Raw genomic sequence first — 16206 nt, forward strand, 5'->3', positions numbered from 1 at the left:
TGGGATGTTGAAATCTTCCAACTGAATTGTTCTTCCTGGAAACTTTTGTCTGTTATTTATTTAATTATTATGTCTCCTCCTTTTGTGTATTTTCCTCATTCTGGCATTTTGATTTTTTAATGAATATTCCTTCAAACATGTAAACATCTCCCCTCATACTTCCATATGTTTTTTCTTTTTCTTCCACTGCACTTTAACACACTCTTTTATCTGATCACCCACGCTGGCAACTAGATCATTCACATAACCATCCAATCTTTTTAAAGTTGCTATTGTAAAGATGATGTGCAAAGGATTTATAGTTACATAATTCAGGTAATGAGTATATTTCTTTTTTTTTCTTGGTCACTGGGCTTGAACTTGTAGACTGGACACAATCCCTGAACTCGTTTTGCTTAAGGCTAACACTACCACTTTGAGCCGCAGCACCACTTCCATTACATTTCCTTTTCAGTAGTGTTACCTCTTCCCTTATTTTCTCCCAGTTCATTCACCCAATCTTTAAGTTTAAAGAACCAAGTAACTTTAGTTCTTAAATTTGTCTGAGTGCCACTTTTACTCCCTTTTTGTGTTCCTCTATTTCTTTGAAGTCTAATTTTAAAAGAGGTTTTATTTCAGACTAGAAAATTCTCTTTAGGCTATTCTCTGGCTAGTGGGCCTCTTGAATAGGATATCACTTTTCTGTGAACTCTTTCAGAATAGGAAAACCTTGTGAGATTGGTAGACTGTACAGCCATCTCTACCTGTGGCTCATTCTGCACATAGTAGACAGTGAAGCTCGCCACCTTCATAACACCATCGCATGATCTTTTGTGTATTTCAAGTCTCAGGAGTGGGATTATGAGAAAACCCAACCTTTCTATTCTTATTCAGATTATTGGGGTTAGGGAAACCCTGAAGTCAGAAGAGATGAAACTCAGGAGTGCTTCACTGATTTTTTGATTTTTTCCCCTGAAAGAAATGATATCAGTTCTTTTCTTTGTCTTCTAGAATGTTCACTTAATAATACGAAAACAAACTTTGGTTCACCTTTGCCTATTGGCCCCATGGGAAGTAGCTGAGTTGAAGCAGAATACTTCACCAAAAGGATGCAGGACACCTCCAATTATCATCATTTCCATGTTCTTTCTAGCTTTTTATTTCAGGAATATATATATATATTGTATATATATATGTATATATATATATATATATAGTTTGCTAACTTGAAGATCATGGCTAACTTGCCTTATCTACAATGCAAATTTGAGTTGGTGTACAACTTCAGGCCTCAATCCTTATCAGTAAAATTCCTAAATCCTTTCCAGGAGTGTAACTTGATTTCTCTCTCCTTCAGCATGCTAATTGGCTCAGTTGTGTAAGTGCCATATATTCAAGTGAGAATCACCACTCCTCATATCAACTCTGAGTAAGAAAATTATTTTGGAGTAAAACTTGGCAAAACAAGCTCTTGAGCTGCCAACAAATTATTCTGCAAGATTTCAAAACACTAAGTTTTAGCATTCACTCTTAAAGTCGAGCCAATTTCGCTTAAGGGAACACTATTGTTTGAGCTAAGGGGGAAAAATCAAACTTAAACTGTGGTTATACATCTGGCATTTTAATGTAAGTATGAAAGCAATAGATTTGCCTTTTTTCCCCTAAATCACCCAAGCGGCAAAGTATACACACATATGGAATTTCTTTTCACATTCAGAAAGTTAAAATCAAATTGAGACAGCGAAGACTTGTTCCTTAGAAGTATGAGGGGGGAATGTTCAAGAGATTTTGCAGAGCATTATTCTTCTTTAGAAAGTACTTCTCCCTTTGTTTCAGCATGGATGGTTGTTGAAAAAGGTGCAGGTATCAGGCCTTCCACCCATTTTAACACCGTCTATGTAGAATTGTAGTTCTGACTTACCAATGCTCCTTCTGTCTACCATGTCCTTCTTGTCCTCTTACTCTTCACACAATGCCAAGATTTAGTCACTGGCTTGTCTTTTTTTTTGCCTGACATGGGACCTGAACTCAGAGCCTGGGTTCTGACCCTGAGCCTTTTGATGCTCAAGTCTAGTGCTCTACCACTTGAGCCACACCACCACTTCCTGCATTTTTTAGTTCACTGGAGATAAGAGTCTCAGAGACTTTCTCAAAAGGAATGGTTTTGAACCATAATTCTCAGATTTCAGCCTCTTGAGTAGCTAGGATTACAGGTGTGAGCCACCAGTGCCCAGCTGAATGACTTTCCTTCTTCTAAAATTGATCCAGTGGGTCCCAACAGCCATGTGAGGGTAAGGATTTAGCAAGTGTAAAATTAGATCCAGTGGCTCACAGGCTATTTTATGAATGAGCCAGTAAACTCTGAAACCCATTTTAGAACCCTTTGTGCTTATTGCTATCATCTGGGTAAGCTTTTTCATTTTCTGCAAGATTGGGTAGTATTCTTGTTTCCTTTGATTTATACAAGGAAGGAGACCAATCCATGAGAAAAGATTTTCATTACTTTGCATCAAAAATTACTTAGTGTCTGTGACATTTACTATTCCATATGCACCAGTCAGAAGCATCAGAGGTAAAATCCAAAGTTTGTGGTAAGTTAAAAAAGATGCTTCCAGAAATGCAGATGAAAAAATACTGACTGTGACTGCCACTATGGTCTCACTACTGAATATTCACAAGTAAGCACTCAACTTTTTACTGAACAGTAGGAGACTATTCTAAAGTCAAAGAATCAAGCCAAATTGGATCATGGCTTCCCTTGACTTGGAAGAGACAAAGGATTTGTTGAGTCAAATTTTTCTTTCTTTTTTTTTTTTATTTTTTTGACCTCCTGATGTGCTAGTCTGTGGTTTAAGTGATGGATAGATTGGAATCAATTGTACACACTCTATCCTTGCTATTGCTTCTGAGCAATTGTGCCAGAGCCACACATGAAAGATTAGAGGATAACTCTCTGGGGGCAGCAAGAGTATACACCAATCTGTTCCTGCCACAGGGTAATGTGGATGATGTAAAGCTGGAATAGCCAGAGATCACAGAATGCTGTTCCTTGAGAGGGAAGGGTCATCTAAAGGGAAAAATAACAGTAACAAGACTATTTACTTCTCATCAGTGGCTGTCCAGCAGCCTCAAACCCCTGTGCCCTTGTGACACAATACACAGAGCAAAATGTGAGAACTGAAGAATTACAAAAGAAACATATTCTGTTTCTTGATGACCAGCAAAGGATAGACTTGGTAAGAAAGGCTCTTGAATTTCATTCTAAGGGGGGGTAGCATTTAACAAAATCTCTTGCCTTCTTTATTTCTACAATTTGTGGCTTTGAAAGAAAAGATTTCATCTGGGATTTTCTTTGTGCAGCTCACAGCAATAATGGAGGATGCTTTGGCTCTGTTATCAAAAGGAAGGGTCACCAAATTAATGAGTGAGAACTCTGGAAAAGTAATCACCTGGGGAGTTTTAGAAGTGGTAGCTAGACTCATTTGTTTTATTTATTTTCATTGTTGTGCCACTAGAGGAAGAAAAGAAAATTGAATGTGGGCAATCCCACAGACAAGACTGGGAGGTGAGGCTTTCCTCTCTTTTTAACTGCCCTCTGTTGATTTTGGAATGTTTGGAAATACAGAAGCCATGTAGCAGAAGAAAGAATGATTCTTATATCCCAATTATCCTAGAATGAAAACACATAATTGAGTCTCCAAGAGGGGCTCAATAATGGAAATCTTAGTGCTGTTGAGTTCATGTAGGGAAAACCTAGAAAGCCTTCAGATAACAAGGTATTTCCATATTGTGTATGCAATCATGAATTAGGCAAAGGACATATATATTTGCTTTGCTTTGTGGGTGCCTATACATGGTATAGGCTCAGCTTTTATATATCACTTTCATATTTCAAATGTCTGTTTCTCTCATTCAGGACTGTAAAATGAATTTTAAAACATGGGTGATAGAATCAGCAGACCTAGGCTCAAACTCTTTTGCTAGCTGGATGAGCATCAGTTCTAGGTTTGCAAATCCCTTTCTTTAGTGTTGGTGTTCTGTCACTTCCTAGTTGAGTACTTCTAGATAGTTATTAAACTTCTGAGTCTGTAAAATGATAATAAAATTGTTACCATAAAACAATTGCCATAGTAATACAGTAAAAGTAGGACATGCATAGATATAGAAATTTTGGGACCAAGACTGATAAACAATAAATACTTAGCAAATTCTTAACATTTTTGAAATTAACTATGTATAGAATCCCAGGAAGACGATGAACCATCTCGTATATTATTTAATGTGAATGACATTTGACAGTTGCTACAGAGAAAATAAAAGGTGGTACATCTCTACTTAATGCCCGGATATGTGTGCAAACATATACTCATGTAAATACCCAGACATTTGAACCTTTATAGTAGATATACCAACACAAGGCTTACACTTCAAGCAACATGTCAATCATAATATTTTCAGTTATTAAACTGGCCCACAAACTCCAATCCAAAGGAACAGACAATGCCTAAAGTGACTTCCCTCACTAAGTTTCTGAACTTGCCCTATAGTCCTTTTTCTCAGTTTGCATTAAGTCCCGGCAGCCGAGGGTCACAGTACACACTGACGTAGATGCCATGTGGATCCCTTTCTCGTGATTGTAATCACTAGTGTGAAATAGGAAAAAAAATCTTCCAAAGCCTCAATGACTTCTGTTTTGCTCAGATGCTCTGGTTTTTAATTGTTATTGGATCCGTCTGCTCAAGCTATAATGAATTATGTCTGTACATATGTGAAATCCCAGGAGGACAGTGCCCTCAGAGAACACTCAGCAGTTGGTAGGGTCTTCCCGGGAATCCACACAATCCTCTTGGAGTACTGAAAACAGTTTCAGATTTTGACAGAGCAGTTGCAATAGAAGGATGACCTTTAGTATAGATCACATAATCATCACTGGCCAATTCTCTCTGTCCTCTTCATTCTCACAGAATAAAGCTTGTAAAACCCAAAGTGTCTAACACAGAAGGAAGACACCACCACATGGAGGGGTAGAGCGTCAGAGGAAAGAGAATGGAAGTAGAAGCAGAAACCATATTACAATGGTTTATAACCAGTCTCATATATATTTCAGTAAGTGCAAGGTCTATGATTAATTTTTACAGTTCCTGTTCATTTCTTGCTAGTACAGTTAACAGCAGATGTCTGGTGAAGCCTTTTTCAGGCTGGCATATGACCCCATTTCTTTTGTCAATATTGGATGTCTGAGGGCAATCATACTTAACATGGGAGGTGGTTAGCTAGCAATAACATCAGACTTTTCTGCAACTGTGTTTATAACAGATCAACTACTTGTGAGCAATTGAAAAAAAGCAAAGGATTTCAGTGTTAGAACTTATTTTTTTTAAATAACCTACTCTAAGGAAGAAATAATTAGGATGTGACAATGGAAGAAGCCCGAGCTTTGGAAGAAATTTCTCTTGTTGGAGTTAATATTTTTTTCTGCCAAAGTGGTTTCTTGATGTAAGCACTACCATTTTAAGGGACGCTTCCATCTTACAAGATATTATTGCAGGTAAACCACATCCTGTTATAAGAATTGTTTCTCGAGGAGCTGGAAGCATACCTCATCTGGTAGAGCATCAACTTTGGAAGAATTATTTTCTGAGTTTCTACTTTGGCCAAATGTCCTAGTGTTGGTTGGTTGCCTGGTTAAGTCTTTCAAACTAGTCATTCACACCTGACTGCACACCTAAATTCTGCCCAATCAGGACACATCGGGGATAAAATCTGGATGAACTACCCACTCAACGTGCCTGTCTCCTTATGTGTAAGTAAACTAGGTCTTACTGAGTTCCTCTTGAATTTCTGTCCTTCCTATGGAATACCTCGCTATCCTGAGATGCTTCCATCACTCTTAGAGTACATTAAATATTGTTCATTGTAGAATTAAACTCCTCAAGGTGGACAGCAATATTTGACTTTTTAGATGATCATAATTCTGACAAGTCCATTAGCAGATGAGAAGATAGTCCATAAAGATTTCCTTTCTTGCCCAAGGGTAAAAAGTATAGTTTAATAAACAGTTTCATATTTTAGCTGTAGCCTTACCTGCCAAAAATCTCCTCTCATGGAGTCATATTATATAATTCTGTTTCAGGACAAAGTGGGGAAGGGGTATAAAGACCCGGTCAATTCCCTAACAGCCTGTGTTCTCTACTAGTATCTTTCTCCTCAGGCATGGCTGGGCTGAGGATTTTTGAACAAGCCTCACAGGGTAACACCTCCCTCTTTGCCAATTGTGCTTATTTGTCTCAGCTTTCAAAATCCTTATCATTCATACTTTGTTCCTTAAGACCTTTCTCTCATCAGTTGCTTCTAAATCTCCCAACCTTCAGCTGAATGTTGCCCTACCTATTTGCTGGAATTTTACTTCTCAGTTTTTCTTTTCTGAAATCTAAGCTCTAAAGTAGTTGGAAACCTTTGCACTGAAGTTCAGGAGGAGAAGTATGGGGAATTTATTAAGTTACTGGGGGTAGATGGTACAAGATTAACTGAACCTCCGAGATTCATCAACTTTTTGAAGCCATACATTAATAGAGGGATTTGAGGACAGTAATTCTGCTGAAATTAAATAGAGAATGGCTAACTTCATGAATTTCGTCATCTAGTATCATTGAGTATTTCTGTTGAAAAATAAAATGTCTAAAAACAAAACATGTGGAAGAGATTGGAAGAAGCAAGATAGAATAGAGGGGGGAAACAAAAACAAAGGTGGAATAAATGGCTGAAGAAAAGAGAAGTAAGTTTGAATTAGTTTTGTAATGTACCAAAATAATTCATCAGAGAAGACATTTTTTTCTCCTGACTTAATCCTTCCTATTAGCATTTTGGCATTTGATTGTATTTATAAGAGAACTCATTATGGGTTTCACTTAAAAATGAGCATACTAGCCATAAAATAAGGAAAGTAGGAGAAAGAAAACCTTTCAGTCTCCTTAAAGATTCTTGGTTGACTTTCTAGCACATTCAGAATAGCATCTCAGCTACAGCTTGTCTTACGCTGCCCTCACTTTCTGTAGCCTTTCTCAGCATGGATTCCATACTTCCACCCAAATGTATGAGCTTCCCTTCTGTTCGGGAGAAGCAGCTGCTTATGTTTCATCTGTTTGGTCCAGGCAGATGGGAGCTGCACAGTCAAAGAAGTACATTCAGAGATTTGGATGAAGCCAAGTTGACTGCTGCGTCCTTGTATTATATCAAAGTGAACACTGGTCAATGTCACATAGAGTATATACAGATTATTTGCAGACATGAGGACATATCGGAGGGAAAATTTAAAGAATCTATGTGATAGGATTAAAACAAATATAATTTAAAGAATAAATTTTGAAGTAATGCAACTCAGTAAAGTAGACAGAGGGCAGGAAAATTTAGGAAAGTAATCCAGAGAATAACAGATTGATACAAACTTAAGAATTACCCTCAGACAAACAAGAGAGGAAAAATAAGACAATAGAAAGTTATTTGATTGTAAAGCCTTTTAATGTACTCCAATCTATGTCTTATAAATGCCCTATAAAATCCATAGTTATCCTTTATTTTTTATGAGATTTAGACAAGATTAAGAAGCTGTATTTTTTGAAAAAAAAAACAAAACAAAACCATGGACTCTATGTGCTGTTCTTGGTTCTGAATCTAAAATCTCCTCTCATTAGACCTTGATGAATGTCTTCTTGGACTAGGGAGGGCAAATACCATGCTGCCAGGACCCTCATTCCTTGTACAACCCAAAGAAAACTTGAAAGAAAATAAAGAGCTTTGTCCTTAGAAACAAGCCATCTGTTACAGAGCAGAGCAAAACAGCCAAGCATTCATAAGCCTCACATCAGTTCTGCCAGAATCTGGCTGGGCAGCCTTTGTTGCAAGCTGTTTAGACTCTAATTCCTATAAATTGGGAACAATATCAACTGGTGAAGAGTTTGGAAGAGTCTACAGCAAAGCAAATGCAACAATACCAACTTAATGTTAGTGGAGACCAGCTCTGTAAATTCTTTTTTCTTTCTGAAAGAGGCCAAATCCTTGTCATGTCTAATACTTTTAAAAAAGCTTAATGAGGATGATCATTTTCTTCTGAAAAGAAACATATTAAACTCTGAATTTTGCATCAGCAATATCATGCAAGATAACCATGCATATCTACTGTTCCTCCTTCTCTTTTTGTTTTGACTCTTCTTGGTCTTACCCATCAATTCTCCTTCCTTTCATTTGTGTTTGTGTTTTCTTTAAACAATGTCTTACTATGTAGCCCAGGATGGTCTTGAATTAAAAATATTCCTGTATCTGTTTCTGAAGAACTGTGATTATAGGTCTACACCACTACAATTTATGATTTCATTTAATAAAACAATTAAAAAGGGAAAGTTTGAAAATTGCTCTAAAATTATTAGAAAAGAGTCATGATGGGCCAAGGGTTTGGTCTAGTGGTAGAGTGCTTGCCTAGCATGCACAAAGCCCTAGATTTGATTCCTCAGTACCACATATACAGAAGAAAACCAGAAGTGCCACTGTGGCTCAAGTGGCAGAGAACTAGCCTTGAGCAAAATGTATCCAAGGAGAGTGCCCACGCCCCAAGTCAAACTCCAGGACTAGCCAAAAAAAAGAAAAGAGGAAAAGAAAAGAGATATATTTTTTTAAAGCTTTACATTTTTGCAAAGTGGTAGCAGGATTCAGGATTCAGAGATGGATGTCTTGAACATGCGTGTTCAACTTGGATAAAGGAGTATGCAAAGTTATACTTCTGAGTGTCAAGTCAAAAACTTTGCAATTTCCCTTGGTATGTTCTACAACCAATGCCTATTTACTTTTCTTTTTGCTCTTTTTTGTTCACTGAGATTCCTACCTTTTAACATTCTCTATAATTTTCTTTCAAAGTGGAGTGTGAGTGATTAAGAAATTGACTCTGCAGACAATATGCTTAGGTTCAAGTTCTGTGTCTTCTTCAGTAGGTCCAAAACCTTGGGAAAATTACTAAACATTTTGTTAAAAAAAAACAAAAAACCAAAAAACCAAGGATGAAACAATAGCAACTATCTCATCAGGCTATTGTAGGCATGAGATCAATGCCTAGCACATAATAATCACCATCAAGTGTTAGCAATTAAGCAGTTATTTCCTGTCATTAGGACATGTATTCTATGATGATTTTGTCTCTTTTGTTCACTAATGTATCTCTCTCAGTGACTAGATTAGTTCCTGGCATAAAAAGTGCCCAATAAATATTTATTGAACAAGTGAATGAAAAAAGAACAAATGCATGGAAAGACAGGCAGGCAGGCCCTTTTTGAGTACAAGGACCAGCTTGTATAACTGAACCACATTGGGCTGAACACAAAGATACTGGCTTGGTTTGTTTTAGGTTTTTACCTATCATCAAGGTTTTCCTTCAAAAATCTCTCAGTGAGCACAGGTATAGAAGTAGCATATTAAATCTTTCCTCCTTCATCTAGATGTTCTAATAGCCATGGTTGTAAGGAAAAATAGTTTTAAAACGGAAATTTATATTGGGTGAAAGTTTCTCAAGCTATAGTTCTCATAAATTCTTTAATGGCAAAAAAATCTCTTTTCATCTGTGTGTTTCAGAGAATTATTCAGCAACAGGAGCACAGGTCCACTAGAGATGGGAAGAATATAAGATTTTACAAGCAAGAGTGGCTCAGAGTTTGGCATGTTCAGCAAAGCACTCCAGGCCAAAGTTGAACAAAGTAAGACAGTGCCAGCTGTGTAATTGGCATGGTATGATAATTGTTCCCCGTATTACTCAGTGTGTTTTTCCTTCCATGGATTTTCCTCTGAGATATAATGAAAGGAAATGTACAAAACCAAAAAAATGCACAAAAGCAAAAAAAAAAAACCAAGAGTCAAAGTTCAGCTTTTGAGTGTCAAAATAAACTTTTGAATATTGTGGCAGAGAGAAAATATGTGAGAAAAACATTACAAGTTTTGAAAGCCTTGGTTTTGATTCTCTAAATCCACAGTCCTGAGAGACATAGGCATAAAGTTGACATATCAAACAACAGATGGCAAAGAATAAGGAGTTGGCAAGGGTGAGTTCTTTTTTCCCATCCTAATTCACCCCTGCCATAAAGGTAAATTTCTCTGGACAGGACGGAGAATTAAGTCAGAAGAAAGCAAGATTTAAATATATGATTTGATCAGGAAAGGGTCCTAGGTCCAAATGCCTCCCTCTGACTGACAGTAGGACTGAACTTTGGCATCAAGGTCAGAGGTTTAATGAGTGGTTCCATCTGTGCTTTGCTTCCTCAGTCGACTTTGAATAGCCCTCCAGATCAGTCTATTTCCTTCTATATGAAAGTAGATTCCTGAAGTTCTAATGTCCTATGTGTGTTATGAAGGTCCTCAGAACTTCCACTATAGGCCTGACAAGAAGAGCTATAGATCCATCCCAGAAAACAGCCTGAGAAGGAGCATGCAGTAGCCATGGTTTTTGCTTTTTTCTATTCTGCTGCTTTGATATCTGGATTTGGACAATCATTGGAAGCTGATCCAAACCAGGACGGGCCGATTCCTAGTGATGTAACTAGACTTTTTATTATAATTTTAATTGAATTGAAATTCTTATTTTGTTTCCAATTGAGACAAAGTTTTGCTCCATAGCCTATGCCACCATCCTTCTGCCTTAGGCTTCTAAATGCTCAACTGCAGGAGTGCCCCTACTTGCTTATATGAACTTTCTGTTTCCCTTTATTTCTCCCTTCTTTCTTTTCTTCTTTCCTTTCCTTTCTTGCTTCCTTGTTTCCTTTCGCTCCCCTCCCCTCCCCTTCCCTTCCCTCTCTTTTTTTAACTTCCTTTTTTCTGTTGATGTGCTGGGAACATGGAACCCAGGCCTTGTACATACTAGATTAAGTATTCTACAACTAAAGTATAATCTCAGTCTCTAGATGGCTTTTCCAATGCAAATTAGCCAATCACAGCCTGTAGTCTCAACCAGCTCCTTTGTAGGGACACTAACTACCTGACCCTTGTCCAGGTACTAAGTAACCAGGGACAACCTTACACACCAAAACCTACAGATATGATGCCAAGGACTCTGTCCTAAACCTACTGCATCTAGTATGTCTGTTTCGTTTTATGAGACCCACAGTGTGGTCTCTCTTGCTTTCAGTGTCCTCTTAGCCCTGCCTCCTGATCAACACCATTGCCTCTGTGAATCTCTTCCACTTGAGATTGTGACTATAGCCAATTACTTTTTCACTAGTTGTCATTGCATAACCTGCTAGCTTTTCCTTACCTCAAGAAAGCTAAAATAAAACATATTAAAATATAGCTAAAATAAAACATATTAAAACAAGGGGTATGTAATAAATCCACAAACAGAAAGCAGCAGGAATAGTAAGGCCTATGGATAAAGAAAGCTGGGGACTGTGAGTTACTCCTGCCACTCCCAGAGGCTTGCAATGTATAGACACAGCTTAGGAAAGGAAGAAAGATTTCCTCTCTCCTGAGTAGAGAGAGAGGATCTCTTAAATTGATAAGAGGATTCATTTTGAATAACTTGAAGGGAATCTTAACTGGCTCCAATTTTTCATATCAGTTTCCAGAATGCAGAAATTAGTAAATTGTTATTAGGGTATACAGAAGGGTTACAGTTACACAAGTCAGGTAATAAGTCAATTTCTTTTTAAACAGTGTCACCTCTTTCATCTTTTTCTCCTGTGAACACATCTCCCCCACAAGCTCATAGCTTACATAGCTCATTTTCAACATGATATCTAATGAATCTCATTGCAGCATTCCTTCATTCTTTGTTCTACCATTTCTGCAAATGATCAGGAAATAACAGATTAAAGAAAGTTCTATTTCATGCCTCTGAGTTCATGGACTCAGTTCATGCTTTGAGTTCTGGAATAGAGAAAATAATGGGTGCAGAAATAAGCTAGAGTTAAATAAACAAACTAGTTCACTGAATTAAAGAAGACATTGGCAAATTACTGCCTATGGGACAAGTCCAAGTTGCTTCTCCATACAGTTTTGTTGGAGCAGAGATACATCCATTCATCAACCTTCATTATCTGCAATGGCTTTCCAGCTACAAAGGCAGAGCTGAATAGCTGTGACATAGACCACATGTCCCACAAGATCTACAATATTTACTATCTGGCCTTTTACAAAAACTTTGCCCTGAACTATAGTACAACATTGGCAAAAGCTCAATTCATCTTGTAGTTGTGATTTACCAACATATAGTTGTTTAAATTTCTACTATTTGCAATATGCTTGGGGTAAGTGGCGCAATTGCAGATATGCTGAGAAGTCTGACTTAAGTGTCACATTATTGCAGCTCACCTTAAGGCTTATCATATGAAATCCTGTGCATGCATTAGTTAGCTATTTAATACTTAGTGATTTAGTTTTATATCTGAAAAGCTTAGGTTTTACATCTCTGGGCAGTTGTGTGCATTAAAGTACTATTAGTAATTAGACAATCTTGTCTGAGAAACCAGCACAGAACAGGGAACCAGGTTATGTAGGTCTGAGTTTGATTTTGTTACACTTTCTGAATAACTTTATACAAGCCCTCTCTGTTGAAAAAATTATGGTCTTTTTGTTCACTCACATATTTCAGGGAACTTGGGGTTGTCACTCAACAACTTGATATGATATAGCTAGAACCTGAGGAAGTGGTAGAGTCAGTACTTACAAGCTAGAAATTTTTCTAAGCATGTTAGAGATGGAAGACAGACTTTCACAATTAAAACTAACCCAGGATAAAACTATGCCAAAGGAAACCCTGATTTAAACTTTTTTGAAGTTCCGTTTTTCCCATACATTTGTTTACTAACCCTCTTCCACTTTCTAAGATAAACTAATACTACTCATATATTTTTTTAAAAACCCTATATAACAACCATTAACTTCTTTATTGGTTATAATTAAATCTTAACATTGCAAAATATTAGCCATTTCTTTCATCTTATGCATTAGATCACAACTTGGTCTATGAAATCCCTTATTGGATTACTCTATTTTATTAAATAATGTCCCAAATTAATTGCTTCCTTGTATGTGCTCTCACAGCTCAGTGAACATAATTCAGTTATACTAAATTACATTGCTTATATATCTCTGCACTATTTTCTCCTTAAGAGTATGTATTAATACTTACTACCTCTCATGGTACTAGTCCAGTTGAATATCAAATAAATAGGTTTTTTTAAAGTTTTTTCAAATGTTCAGTTACCAACAGATTCATATTATTGATCCCATCATATCATTTATAAAAGATTTCATCTGCAACTGACTTGAAACAAACAGGAAGAGGGTAATTTTACACTATGATAAGAGGTCTGCATTTACTACTAATCATCATAGCACAAGGTTAGCAAGTAGAAAAAGAAGGATAGGGTACAGACCTTTTTTTTTGACATACAATTTTGTAAACCTGGTTGATTTCCTCTTGACAATAGGAATATGTACACCTACCATAGTTACAGTATCAATCAGTGTCCGTGTCTGCAAACTGGCAGATGGTTTTATTATTTTTTATGGTTTTATTATTTCAAGGAAAAGGAATGTTATCAAAAGGAACAGAAGGAAACAAAAACTCTTAACTAGCACAATGTTTCCTCTATTGCAGAGCTCCAAGCTGCTCTTCTCTTTCATAACTACCAAGAATCAATCCTGCTCCATCTTTCAGTAAGGAATTTCCAATCCCAGGAAGATTCCATTTACTACTGGATTTGAACTGTTGTGGATGCATCAATGTCACATTCAGTATTGAAGCCTGCTCCTGCTCAGTTCTTGGGCTTCTCCTCAAAGGCTTTTTCATGTCAGTTCTGGGCATCATTTCTGTGAAGAAGGTAAACAGTAAAGGAATCTGAGAAGCACTGGGCTTCAGTTTTATCTACACTTTACTTTCAAAAAACCCTCACAGCCCTTTTGGATAAATTGTGTTCATATTATGACCTGGGAGTTAGTTGCATTCAAACTCCTCTCTGAGGAAATATGTGTGTTTCCAGGCTTGATGTTGGATCATTCAAAGAGAAAATAAACTAGTAATGGTTTTTGAACTGTCTCCAGGAACATTTTTTTGACGACTCAGGAGAGTCTGCATCCATGGCCTATTCAATCGAACATAGATTAGAAATAGTCAGAAAAAGAAAAATTTGTATCTGTACTGATGATGTAGGGATTATTTTTTTCATGTCATGATTTCCTAAGAAACATCATACAATGGTATAGCATAATATTTACATTGTATTAAGTATTAGAAATAGGTATTTTTCCCTAGATAAGAAGATAAATATAGGTCATATGTAAATAACACTTTATATATGGAACTGAGTACCATCAGATTTTAGTATATACTGAGGTTAGGGATGGGTTCCTGGAACCAATTTTTTACAAGTACCTGATTGGGGAGAGGGGACAATTATACTCCATTTAAAAATGAGCATGGCACTAGCCACCGCTATCTCAAACTTCTAATCTAGGTACTCAGGAGGCTGAGATCTACAGATCTCATTACAAAGCCAGCCCAGTGAAGGATGTTTGTGAAACTCATATCTTCACTAAAACCCAGAAGTGAAGCTGTGACTCAAAGTGGTAAAGCATTAGCCTTCAATGAAAGAGTTCAGGGACAGTGTCCAGGCTCTGAATTTGAGCCTCACGGCTGACAAAAAAAACACATAACATTTAAAAAAAAATGAGCATAGGGGCCAAGATTTTGGCCTAGTGGTAGAGTGCTTGCCTAGCATGCACGAAGACCGTCATTCAATTCTTGGTACCACATATACATAGAAAAAGCCAGAAATGATGCTGTGGCTCAAGTGGTAGAGCTGTGGCCTTGAGAAAGCCCAAGGACAGTGCTTAGGCCCTGAGTCCATGGCCCAGGACTGGCAAAAAAAAAAATGAACACAGTATTCGTGAAGATTAGAATTAAATGGTAAAAGTTACATTTAAAATATTTAGAGTTCTGGGCCGGGAGTTTGGCCTAGTGGTAGCGTGCTTGCGTAGCATGCATGAAGACGCGGGTTCAATTCCTGGGTACCACATACACAGAAAAAAGTTGGAAATGGTGCTGAGGCTCAAGTGGTAGAGCTCTAGCCTTGAGGAAAGTCCAAGGACAGTGCTTAGACCCTGAGCTCAAGCCCAGGACTGGCAAAAAAAAATATTTAGAGTTCTGAGAGATAATACTGACCTTGTAGCTAACAATGAAAACTCACTAGATTTTTTCTATCTATTAAATCTAATATGAGAAACAAAAAGTTTGCTGAAAATCAGAGAATATATCCAGAATACGGAAATGTTCATTTTTATGTTTTTAAAACCAATGCATTAATAATCTATTATTTTAAGGTAATGTCAATAATTAAGAGCTATGGTGATGCCTCATTCCTGGAGACTGCACAATACAATCTATAGACCCCTTTCTCATTAGAGAGATAATACCATAACTACCCTTTCTTTCTTTCTCTTTCTCTCCTTCCTTCCTTTCTTCTTTCCTTCCTTCCTTCTTTCCTTCCTTCCTTCCTTCCTTCCTTTTTGGCAAAATCAATCAATCAATCAATCAAATAAACAATAGGACCTAGGATGACCAATGGAAATATAAGTAGTCCTCCACTTGGCACTTTGGAAGTTGAGGTTTGTATTTTATAAATAAAGCAAACTTATGCTGATTTCCTAGATAACTTCCTTCCATCCTTCCTTATCAAGGAATGGGTTTGCCTAAATGCATTTTTTTGGCCAGTCCTGGGGCTTGAATTCAGGGGCTAAGCACTGTCCTTGGGCTTTCTCAAGGCTAGAGCTCTACCACTTGAGCCACAGCACCACTTCTGGCTTTTCCTATGTATGTGCTACTGAGGAATCGAACCCCAGACTTTGTGCATGCTAGGCAAGCACTCTACCACTAGGCCAAACTCTCAGCCCCCAAATGCATTTTCTTTTATTATTTTTTTTATCATTATTAGCCAAGAAGTTCATAAGCTCAAACTCCTGTTCACCCATTACAAGTACACACAACTAAAAAGAGAACTTGAGTAGAGTCAGGGCAGATGAAGGCATGAGTTGGAACTAACACACACAATGATAATGGAAATAGCTTATCCATATCCGATTTGCTCACGTACAGTTATTTAGATAACACTAAACCCATTCCTAGGTAGAAAGCCTTTTATCTGATTTCAATCTCATAGCCCAGGAAAATATAATATGGCTGTCAAACTAGCAGACATC

The 16206-nt window shown here is 37.3% G+C and overlaps 1 long non-coding RNA gene across 1 annotated transcript; it reads left to right on the plus strand.

Moving 5' to 3' along the window:
- The first annotated feature begins 4959 nt into the window (after positions 1 to 4959).
- On the plus strand, positions 4960 to 14020 carry LOC150065392 (uncharacterized). Its single transcript, XR_016534761.1, has 4 exons — positions 4960 to 5085; positions 5528 to 5782; positions 9595 to 9747; positions 13610 to 14020. It is a non-coding gene; the product is annotated as an uncharacterized LOC150065392 (long non-coding RNA).
- Positions 14021 to 16206: the final 2186 nt, after the last annotated feature.

This window comes from Megascapheus bottae, chromosome 3 (genome assembly GCF_031878675.1).
Source record: "Megascapheus bottae isolate mThoBot1 chromosome 3, mThoBot2.hap1, whole genome shotgun sequence".
In the NCBI taxonomy this organism is placed as follows: domain Eukaryota; kingdom Metazoa; phylum Chordata; class Mammalia; order Rodentia; family Geomyidae; genus Megascapheus; species Megascapheus bottae.